The 10000-nt window shown below is 46.1% G+C and overlaps 1 protein-coding gene across 1 annotated transcript in view; it reads left to right on the top strand.

Moving 5' to 3' along the window:
• The first annotated feature begins 3590 nt into the window (after positions 1-3590).
• The window catches only part of usp54a (ubiquitin specific peptidase 54a), a 99042-nt gene continuing 92632 nt past the window's right edge, over positions 3591-10000 (top strand). Inside the window, exon 1 of the mRNA XM_063191370.1 lies at positions 3591-4466. The gene's annotated coding sequence lies outside the window, so the exon portion shown is untranslated. The remainder of the gene's footprint in view (positions 4467-10000) is intronic.

The raw sequence follows: 10000 nt of genomic DNA, 5'->3' as shown, positions 1-10000 counted from the left end.
TCCAAAAAAAAAATCACAAACGAAAGACAACAGCATGTATCATCCCCCCTCCCCCCCTCTCTCGCTCCCTCCCTCTCTCCCTCAATACCAGACCAGACTGAACTCAGTCGCCTGGTCAGGATACGGCGAGCGGTATGTGTGTGCACGCTCCTGCGCTCCCTTTATCTTGGGCCATCGGAGCGTGGCCTGATGGCTTGAGTAAGGCAGCGCGGAGCAGAGTGGACCGGAGCAGAGCCCTGTGTAGCGCGGGGCTGGGCTGTGTTGTACGAAGGGTTAATCATCCGGCACGCCAGGCACAGCATGTGGCAGTGGGGGGGCGAGGCCCTTCTCGGGGTGATGATGTCATATAGGAAGTAAGTCACTCACTGGACATGCTGGACGAGGTGAACCTGCTAGTGTTTGTGAGTGCTGTTTCTCCACGGCCCCACTCCTAGTGCTAGTGCTAGTGTTTGCTAAGCAGTGTGTGTGTGTGTGTGTGTGTGTGTGTGTGTGTGTGTGTGTGTGTGTGTGTGTGTGTGTGTGTGTGTGTGTTTACCAGTGTGAGACATGTGACAGTCATATTTGTGATCACATCCAAACAGGAGCAGGATGTGACACTTGTCATGTGCTTTTTACATCAGCTGTACTATGTACACATCTCAGGAGCTGATTGTTTTTTTTCCTGACAGAAAACTTTTTATTTGATTTTTTTTTTAACTCTCAGCTGATTGCCAGTACAGTAGCATTATGGGTAAAACAGGAAGTCTTTTTTATGCCTTCTCTCAAAAGTGACCTGTCAGCTTATGCTGATAGTACAGGGATGTGCTGACCCAGTGACGGCCTCTCTTTTTACTGCTGAGCTGTCTCGAACACAAAACGATACCCTTGAGCCTCACGGCAGCCATCCTTTTAAATAAACATATAGCTCTGATAAGAAAAAAAATGATGCACACAAAAAGTGTTAGTTGGATTGCATGGTATCGTGGCGGTAAACAGGCAGTACAAAAGGGGCTCTGGGGTTAGATAGAATAGAGGAAGCTTGTCTTTGAACTGAAAGAGGTGGCATTGTTACTTACCGGCAAAAAAAAATGCTTTGTTTTCAACATCAGCATTTGTCTTTGGGAGGAGAATGGCTTGGTGGTGGGAAACTGTTCCAATTCCCAGCACAGCCCGCTTCACAAGCAACAAGAAGAATCAAGGCATTGTTTGTGCATCCCCCCTCCCCTTCCCTCCCCTTCTCCCCTCCTCTGAAAATGTTGTATTAAGCTTGTCAAAACTTGTATATCAGAGCTCTTGGTTCTCTTTCCTGAGCTGCTTTTTTTGCGGATTTACCCCGGCAACTTTGCCCCATGTTTTGATTTGTGGCAGTTTTATGGTTTGTGTGCTTAGGGGTGACACCATTACCCTTAACGATGGCTTTAAGTGTCTGCTCAGTACATGCAAGAACGTAGCCTATAGCCCACTGCAGGCTACATTACAGTCATTGATGCAGAATAGAAGGCTTTTCCCATAAGGGAAAACGGCACAAGGTGGTGCACTGCAAACACAGTGTGCAGGAAATTGCTTGATTTGAATAGAAGGCTGCAGTTCTCCACTGGTTGTGTGTGTGTGTGTGTGTGTGTGTGCGCGTGCGTGCGTGCGTGCGTGTGTGTCTGCATGTGAGTGTGTGAAGAAATATCACGGTGGCGTTGCTTGCTACACTATTCCGTCTATACTGTCTTCATAGCTCATTCAGCCGTGCAGTTGGAAATCAATTGAAAAAGCACTGCGGTCCGTAGCGCAGATCTGAGATGAAATTAAAATCCTATGGCCCACCGCCGCTAGTGGTGGAACAGAAACAGAACAGACACAGAGCAGCGGGCGGCCCCTTTGTGGGATTTCATTTCTGCATCTCTGCATATTAAATGAAATTAAAATTGCCATGTTGTGATTACGCATTCTCTGGGCTGTTATCACGCCCGCTTTGTTCAGTTTTGCGCTGGTGCACCACACTAATCATGTGATGGGTGGGAATTGCCATCCCAACCCCCCACCCCCCACACATACACACACCGTACACAAACACACACACCAACACATGCTCTCTCTCTTTCTTTCTGATGTGAATCAAGAGTGGCATGCCTAATGTTTGCTGTAGATAGGGCAGTCTCTGAATGTGTGTGAATGTTTTTTTACAATCATCTTCCATCTTTTCTCCTCCCATGGAGACAGTAGGCCTAGTGGATGCGAGAGTCCATTATGATCTGCCTATCTGTCATAGGCAAACGATGAGGCCCTCAGATAGGGAGCAGGAACAAACTGTGTGTGTGTGTGTGTGTGGGGGGGGGGGAGCTTGGAAGGCTGTTTATGGTTCACAGTTGTGACACATATCAGGAACAGCACTATTTGTTTTTATTGTGCCGCACAGCATCGACATTGCCTCTCTTATTGGTCACACGGTGTGCCGCACCAATAAGCACCCCATGGGAATGAAGGACACTGGCAATAGTTCCCACCCCACACTCATCTCACCTCACTCCCCACCTCCCCTCAGTGTTCCCTTGGTAGTGCACAGGGCTGGACTGGAATCAATACCCCAGGCCCCTAACACATTCACAGACCACTTTCATACTCTATCTTGACTGGGCGAGTCCACTGTCTATATTGACGATGAAACATGGGCTTCCCTCTCTAATTTCTGGGTCAATCCCCAATAAAACAACAAGAACACTGCCCCACCGAGAAAATGCCCTGTATGCCAGATTACATGTCAGCCTTGGTGGTGCATGCATGGTGCACACACAAATTCAGGGTTTGTTTTTTTCCCCCAGCTCTCGTCTCTCCCTCCACTGTCTCCCACGTCCCTCCACTCCAACCCCCCCCTGCTTGCCTGGCTGGCCTCCAGGTTAAAGTGTAACATTGGCCAGTTAATTATCCATTGGCTAGGGGTGGAGTGGAGGAGTAGCATCCAGCGCCGGGTGTAATTTTCATTCATCCCTCAGACGGCTTAGTAAACATGTCTAGTGCACACAGACGAGACGAGATCCCCGCCAAACTCTGCTCCCCGAAGCACAACAACATCAACGTCAACATCCACTACTTGCTCTTTTCATGCTTTTCATGCCCGTTTCCAAATGGATGTTTTGAGACGTTCTGACATTTTCATAATATGTTCCGTGCCAATGTTTTGATTTTGTCTTAGAAAAGCTTTCAAAATAGCAGTGTTTGATGCAGCCAACTCGAATGCTGTTACTTTGTGCTGTGTGCTGTGTGCTGTACGTGCGCACACACACACACACACACACACACACACACACACACACACACACACACACACACACACACACACACACACACACACACACACACACACACACACAGACACACACAGACACACACTGCACATGGATGAGAAAGCAGATGTTGCAGGGGGGTCTGTGCAGACAAGAATACAGAGTTACTAGATGAAGTGATCATGTACACTACTAGCCTGGGAGTACCCATGCTGCCTTGCACATTCTTTTCGAATGTGATTGAGTATGGCGTTTGCCGCCAGACAAGTACACTACAGCATACAAGTGGTGGCATTTTGTTTTAGAAGGAGCCTTCTGCAAAATGCAAGGTTCATGCAGATGGAAATGTTGAACTGTGTTTTTGTCTTGTCTATATGGGTGGATGAGCTAGGGAATATGTTGTGAAACTGTTTTTTTTTATTGTAGTCAGTTTGTGTTGATCAACAGGTTGCATTTGCCCCTCTAGAGTAAGCATGTTGGTATGTGGCATCTGATGTGGGCTGAGACCATGCATTAGTACTGTTTTAACACAAAGGACACATTAAGTTGTGGCCTATACCAGAAAAAAAGCACTTGACCTTCAATATGTTCACTCCCAATCCACCATGGCTGCCATATATCAACAAACATATTTTCCAGATACTCATCAAGTGTATTAAGCCCTGAATAAGCATTTGGCAGCAAACAGCTTTATGTGTTGTCATATTGAATGCTGATATATCATAAAACACTGCAGTAACTGCTCGGGAATGAAAATAGCCTAGACGGGAAAATGTATATTGAGACTAATTGTGCGTTAATTTATTGGACAGGCGCGCCTAAAATCATTAGTCTATAAATGTAGAATATTTCCATACATTTCACGAGTCATTTAAGCTCTCCGAAACAGTGCATGCTTTAATTTCACGCAGCTCACTGTCGCAGCAGGACATAAAACGGATTGTGTGCGTGTGACTAGGCTACTATTTTCCCCTAACCGACCGCCTTCTAGCATCCCAGCGAATACCAGGGAGACTGGCTGGCTGCATTTCATTTGGCCACTGGTGTGGTGGCAGTTTGAAAAGTTGCACTCTGCTATCACTCAGTCGGGACGGAGTTGTTTTCTCTGCCGTTTGTGAAGTGATGCTTGCTTTGCGTCAGCCCAGCACTGCCGTCCCCGTTTCGCCTTCTGTGGGTATCTTCATGTAGTGGAATTATCATTGTTCCGAACGGCAGGTAATGGCGCCACCCTTCCCTTCTTGTGTGTACGTGTGTTACCCAGCTAGTAATGTATTATAACGAGTTCAGTGCGCAGTAATTGGCTAGGCTCTAGCAGGAAAGAATGCATTCAGTCCTTCGAAGCGTCCCAGGCTGCCGCAGCAGTTAGCGTTCATTTAAGCGTTTCTCATCTGAGGGATATTTCACAAACGATAACAGTGTTGGATACAAATGTAGCAGTGGAGGATGTGAAAAGGTAAGTTGCTTTGTTTGAGGGTAACAAGATTGAATGGCGAGTCTTGAAGCGACGCAGCAACCATTCGCGTTGTATGTCTTGTCTGGTCTGTTTTCACCCCACAACGAAAGCAAATAGTTTATTCGAAAATGTCAGAAGTTACCTCAGTCATTGTCGGAAACGATTTGGTTTAATGGCATAGTTTTAGCTTTTGGTGATTCATTTGATTTTGGAATGTATGCTCGCGCGAGGAAGGAAGCTGGCTGCCTGTGCAATGATACTTAGTAGCCAGGCTACTTGTGGAATTCCGCTTCCCTTTAACACCCAGTCTCTTCTCAAACAATAGCTTTGCATTAGGCTACTGCCATTCCCCCATGGCTTTGTTTTATACAACAGCAGACCTACAGCAAGACGACTTCAGCAGCACAAGTTAACGGACCCGTATCGTCAACAGTACAGGCTAGTCACATACCAGCAGGCAACTTGAACTATGCTTACGAAGTTCACTTTTTTGCGGCTGCAGCGCTTGTCTGGGAAATGGGGAGAATATGGGAGAATTACACGGGTGTTTTGTTTCGATTTTGCTGAGTGAAAACGACTTTGAAGGAGTCCGATGGGACCGAAGACCTCCTTGGACTGAAAGTAATAAAGCAGTCTGTCTAGACCCCTGAGAGATGAGTATTTGATTTGAAAACAGGGTCGTCACACTCCAGAAGACAACTTGACGGTGCACCTGCCGACTATATGCAGTCTGTATGAGTGGCATGTGTTGTGAGTGCTTGCCTAAGGGTTTGAGGAGAAAGGCTGTTTATTACTCTTTTGGTACAAAGACTTGGTCAGAACTATAAACATGTTAAAGTAGGCTATAGCCTATGATAATGAAACAGCAATATCTCTCCAGAGACATGGAGTTACTTGGACATCTTTTCATCAGGCATGAAAAGTAAATTATTCCTATGCTAACAGTTTAAGTTTATTATGCAGTTAATATATGTATAATAAATAACTGTTTTATCTGCATAGAACGAAGCACAACGTCAGGCTTTTGAACAACAAAACTTTGCTAATATGCTAATACATTCAATAGCTGGACCCTGACTATCTTGTGTACACTTTGATATAAGTAGTCGAGTTGTTATAATGGCAGGGGAAGCGGATAACCCTTTCACACGCGGTACTCAGATGTCACTCATTAAAGCCAACCGACTCAGTATTATTTTGCTTTTTGCCAGTGTATTAAGCATCAGCATGTTCAGCTGTTTCAAGATGTAGTCTACTTGAGGCAGAGACGAACTCTCTGGCCCAGTGTGCTCCCTCTCAGGTCCTTGTTATTCGAGGGAGCGCATGTCTTTTTTGGCCCAGATTGCGATGACCTCTCTGTCACACAGATGGTGAGAAGAGAGCAGCGGAGATTGCCAAGGCAAAGAGATGCTGAAGGCTGACTAACTGCCCACCGAAAAGATGTGCGGGCAGAGAGAGAGAGAGAGAGAGAGAGAGAGTGCGTGTGTGCAGGCTCGTGACTGCTCACCTTTCCAATACACACACACACACACAGAATGCACACAATCGCACACTAGCGGCCCTGCGTGACCATGGTGATGCTGTGCCTGGATGTCTTCATCATGTGGCATCACATGCATTCTCTCCTTTCTTTTTTTGCCCTCTTTATTTGTGTTCCCTCCTGCTTATGCGTGCTGCTGTACCAGCTCGTGTCACACTGTAGCACTCACTCTTGCACTTTCTCACATTCTCTGTCTCTGTCTGTCTGTCTGTCTGTCTGTCTGTCTGTCTGTCTGTCTGTCTCTCTCACTCACTCACTCACTCACTCACTCACTCACTCACTCACTCACTCACACACACACACACACACACACACACACACACACACACACACACACACACACACACACCTCTTTCACTCTCTCATTCTTTCATTCTTTTTCTCTTTCTCGTGGACACACTCTAGACAGACTCTCCCTCTCTCTTTTCCTCTTTCTTGTCTCCATTTTCCCTCTCATATGTATTCTCTCTCTCTCTCTCTCTCTCTCTCTCTCTCTCTCTCTCTCTCTCTCTCTCTCTCTCTCTCTCTCTCTCTCTCTCTCTCCCATCTCTGCTGTCATTGTCGTTCTGGAGATCATTTTATTATTTCATCCTCTGCCTCCTCTTCTCATTTTTCTTGCTGTCCCCTCCCATTACTCCCCCTCTGCTTCCGTCTGTCAGCGTGCAGAATGGAGAGGAGAGGAGAGGGCCATCTTGCTCCGCTGCCTCCTCATCCCTCACCTGCTACATCTCTCCCTCTATCTACGTATCTATCCTTTCCTCGTCCTCTCTCTATATCTCTCTCTTTCTGTCCCTCTCTTCATTTCTTTCCTTTTTCTCTTTCCTCCTCCTCTCTCTCTCTCTCTCTCTCTCTCTCTCTCTCTCTCTCTCTCTCTCTCTCTCTCTCGCTCTCTATTTTGCTCTCTCTACTTGCTCTAACATCGCTTGTCTTCTCCCTCTCCCTCTGTCTCTTTCCAGCCTGACTATGTGTAGTTCTCTCTCCTTTCTCTTGTCCTATCCTTCCTTTCCCCCTCCTCTATCTCTCTCTCTTGCTGCCTCTCTTTCTTTCCCCCTCTCCATTTCTTTTTCATCTTCTCCCTTTCTCTCTCTCTCTCTCTCTCTCTCTCTCTCTCTCTCTCTCTCTCTCTCTCTCTGGTGAACTCTCTGGATCTCAGTGGAGACAGCTGATGTTCAAATATTGGCTGAAACATTTAATCCCTTAAACCCAAATGTTCTAAAGTCAGATCCAATTCCCTCTCTGTCATCAAGGAATTGATGCTGTTCTCTCCTCCTTTTCTCCCCTAAAGTGAAAAAAGAAAGAAAGGAAAAAAAACAAGAACTTCTCATCTAAGGGGTGCTAAGTTAAGGAGATCAAACTGCCACGACTCTTTAATTTCCCACGTGGATTTTCATTGTTCGTTGGAATGTGTGGAATTTGTACTGCATCCTTGCTAATAAATTTCCTCCTAACTTGGGTGATTATGGAGATGCAGACTGCCGACTTTGAAGGGAACATCGTCTGGAGAGTGGCTGACTAATGGGTGTGCCACCAATTCCCACATTACCGAAAAGTGAATGCTGATCGCTCTTGCTCTCTCTCTCCCCGTCTCATGTAACTTACTGTTCAATCTCTCTCTTCTTCTGTCTATCGCTCTTTTTTTCTCGCAACCAGTACTTTCTCTCTTTTGTCCTGTGTTATCTCTCTCTTCCTCTATCTGTATCTGACTGCCTTGGATGTACACCAGTTCCCATAACACCAAAATTCAATGCTGAACACACATTCTCTCTCTGTGCTGTGCTGTGCTGTGTGGTCTCTGTCCCTTGTCTGTATCTCTCTTCTATTCCAACCCTAAAGTGCTTCAGTGGCTGCCTATTACATAATTTCAGTAATGTGACACAAAAACAATTAGCATGACCACATTTATCCCTCAGATACCAGCTGAGATTTGGCAATGGGGCATACAAGCACATGACATATGTTTTCTGTTCTTTTCTTTTTTTCCCCTATCCTTTCTTTTTTTTTTTTTTTGCACACCCCCCGTGTTGGTCCGGCGCCAGAGTAGAAGAGGCGGAGGGCAAACTCCCCCGAGGTGGAAAATTGGCCGGCGGTCAGCCTCAGAGGACTCTGCTCTGGGCTCTTTTTGATGTGGAATTAAAAAGTTAAAAGCCTTAATTTAATGCGAGCCGATGAGTCGATGCTGCATATTTAATCTTTTTTTTAAATAGCAACACCTCCCTCCCTCCTACACGGCCTTCCTCCATTTTCAGCGTGGATGTGCACGGCAAATGCTGGAGGAGCGAAACTGAAGTGTCAGACTACGCCTGTCTGACACACGAGGTGTGGAGCCACAGTCAGAGAGCCGACTTCCTTTTACTCGGAGGTGTGGAGTCATGGAGTTGATATATCCCTCGAGTTGCGAAGAGACGAAGGAAGTTAGCTCTCTTACAGCTCTCTGGCTCCTATTGTGTCAAGACGCTTGACACCTCCGTTCCGCTCCCATTGCAGTGTTTGCAGTGCGCACATGTCAACTGCTTCTGATGTGAAAAGACTTGATGATCATGTCAAATAAGACTCGCACAGACAGCAGCACTTAACATCCATTCGTGTCCAAGAATACAAACATTAGTCAGGTGTTGTAGGTTTGGTTAGCAAGGGGCCAATCCTCAACTTGGAAAGGGACCAAAAAATCCTTCTTTGTACTCTACAACATTGGTGTTCCTCCTTGGCAATTTAGTCAACTTATTGTCCTGTCATCTTATCAATTTATTTGCTTGTTGCGATCAGCAAGTTCAGAAAATGGTTGGATCTACTATGGAGCAGGGCAGCCTGTTCAACTCTCAGAATCCAGTAAGTGTGCACTGTGCAGTGCTTACCACACAATGGAAACTGAATAATATGCAGATGCACGTGGTGAACGTTTTGTACCTGCCACGTGGATGGCTCGGTGATGCTTAGCCTGGGGAGAGTGGTGGTGGTGGTGGTGGGGCACTGGGCAGTGGGCAGCCTCGCCAATGGGGCCTGGCAAACAGTCACGGGGTAGTCTCACCTTGGAGGGCAGCCAGGCCATGGAATTAGAGGTGATTATAGAGGTTTATGGTGGGCAGAGCCAAGCTGGACCTCTCTGCTCTCCTCTCTTCATTCTCTTCTCTTCTCTTCTCTTCTCTTCTCTTCTCTTCTCTTCTCTTCTCTTCTCTTCTCTTCTCTTCTCTTCTCTTCTCTTCTCACCTCCCTTCTACTCTCCTGTCCTCTGCCTTACGTTACTCTTTGCTCTTTTCCTCCTGTTCAAGTCATGTTCTGTTCTCTCTCCTCTTTTTAACTTGCTTTCCTGGTCTCCTTAGTACTCCCCTTCCAATGTCTCTCCTTGCCTGTGCTCCCCTTCTCTCCTTGTCTGTGCGCTCCTCTCCTGTTCTCTGCTTTCCTACTAGGGTTGGAACGGTTCACAAAATTCACGGTTCGGTTCATATCACGGTATCAAGGTCACGGTTCTCGGTTCTCTACGGTTCTTTTTTAGTTCATGATAAATGGTGCACTGGGAATATTAAACCCTATTTATATAACTGTAATTATAAAGTGATGATGCGCAAGTTGAATCAGCTGTCGTCAGCCTTTCAAATGCCCTCTTTCAAGTGGCTAATAGAATCAGACTTATCACTAAATATCCTACATATGGTTTGCATTGGCTTATAATATGAAAATGGTGTGATTTTAATTGTGTCATCCTCTGATTGGTCTTATATACTAATGTATTAATCAGAAAGACTGGGTAAGATACTCCTA

Source organism: Engraulis encrasicolus, chromosome 24 (assembly GCF_034702125.1).
Source record: "Engraulis encrasicolus isolate BLACKSEA-1 chromosome 24, IST_EnEncr_1.0, whole genome shotgun sequence".
NCBI classification, from domain to species: domain Eukaryota; kingdom Metazoa; phylum Chordata; class Actinopteri; order Clupeiformes; family Engraulidae; genus Engraulis; species Engraulis encrasicolus.
The sequence above is the reverse complement of the archived record's forward strand: the minus strand, read 5'-3'. Positions and strand labels throughout refer to the sequence as shown.